Genomic DNA, 1,755 nt, shown 5'->3' with positions numbered 1-1,755 from the left:
AACCTTTATGAGGAGTGGAATAGATTCTTTGTAGTTAACTCTGAGTTTCACTGACTCTGTTGTAGCTTCTGTGGCATTTCTGAAATGTTAATACCTATTCTACGTGAAGTTTATCTTGCCAATGTGCTCATGTTGTAAGCCAGTAGCCAGTCTTCACATGTTACAATTTCAAACATTTCCCTAGTAAATTCTTCATCATTGTCCATTTGCTAGAAATCAGAGCCTTCAGACATTACCTTCTAAAGTTCATAGGAATTTACTTTCAAAATATTTATAGCAGTGTTACATCTTTTAGAACTTCAAACTATTCAAGATAGACCAGTTTATGAATCCTATTATAGATACAAAGTGCAATGATAGGTTTCATTTCTTATGAACGCCATTAAGAGTAATAATTGTCAAAACTGTGTTTCATGAAAAAGTGGCATGTTTCCAGGCTCCTTCTTGGAAAAATTAAACTATGGGCATCTCATGAAAGTAAGACAGAGAAACATCTGTTTCCCTGGACATGTGAGTTGGCAGAGCTTCAGGAATGAGTAGAGGAAGCAAGACCTTAGCTAAATTATAACAAATGTTCATTTTGTAATCTGTTTTGAAAATTGCTGCTTGGGAATGATCTTCTTTTCTAGTTTATCTCAAATGAAAGAAACATTTGGTAACATAACCACAATTGCTTTATCTAGCAGTGTAACAGCTACGAGCCCTCTTTCTGCATGAGATTATTGCTAGGAAGAACTGACTGCAAGGTAGCCAAGACACTTTAGAATAGTTAGTCAGATACGAGTTTTCATCCTTCAGTTCTGATAGGTGTACAAAGAGCACTGTTTGTCATAACCTATCCCAATCCACATCTAAATATGTTGCAAACATTTTATGCTTTTTACATGTTTCCAACACAGTTTGGATATAGTTTTACCACCATCTTTACTTCCAAAGCTCTTAAAAAAAATAAATTCTCCCAGGCTCTGGCCACTTACCTGAATTACTTCCGGGCATGTAGAACTCCACAATCTAACCTTTTTAAATGCCAGTAAATCTGTGGGCATTAATAGAGCTTGTTTTGGTAAAGAGAAACAATATTACCAAGTCAATGTTTAATCTCTGCCTTATGTGGTAAGAATTGCCACTGAAAGAATGTAAGTTTTTTGCTGGTCATCAGTTCCTGGTTGAGATGAGCTCAGCTGAGGAAGGGCACAGCAGCACACTTGGCTTCAATTATGGTAGGAGTTTCAGTGGTGCAACTGAAGAAATGGTCACACAGGATAAAGCCAAACATTATTCTAGTTCAATGTCTTTTTTCCTTTAATGAATCATGAATTATTGGAAAACAGTATTAAAAAGTACAGCAAGCCTGCGGTGACACATTTCATACAGCTCCTTAGCCCTTTGGGAGGACTACTTGTGTAGTGATTCATAAGTATGGCCAGGAGGCCTGATTCATCACTGTCTCAACATCAGTCTACCTACTAAGTCTTTTGAGGGTGGTGCTTGCTAAAGTGAGATGAGGATTTAAAAGGGTGAATGAGAACAGTGGGGATAATTCAGTCACGACAAATGTCAGCGATAAGGAAATCTCACTAAAGAACATGTTTTATTTCCGAAGGAGAGTAAAAATGGTACTGCTCTCAAATTTCAGATCTTCCTTCTGTTTAACAAGTATATGTGCATTTTTTGACTCAGGCTCTTACTTACTTGGATTGATCACTCCAATACATGATGTTGGTTTGAAAAAGACACAGAGAATAGACTTCTCCA

Source organism: Mesitornis unicolor, unplaced genomic scaffold (assembly GCF_000695765.1).
Source record: "Mesitornis unicolor isolate BGI_N332 unplaced genomic scaffold, ASM69576v1 scaffold9639, whole genome shotgun sequence".
Taxonomy (NCBI): Eukaryota; Metazoa; Chordata; class Aves; order Mesitornithiformes; family Mesitornithidae; genus Mesitornis; species Mesitornis unicolor.
The sequence above is the reverse complement of the archived record's forward strand: the minus strand, read 5'-3'. Positions refer to the sequence as shown.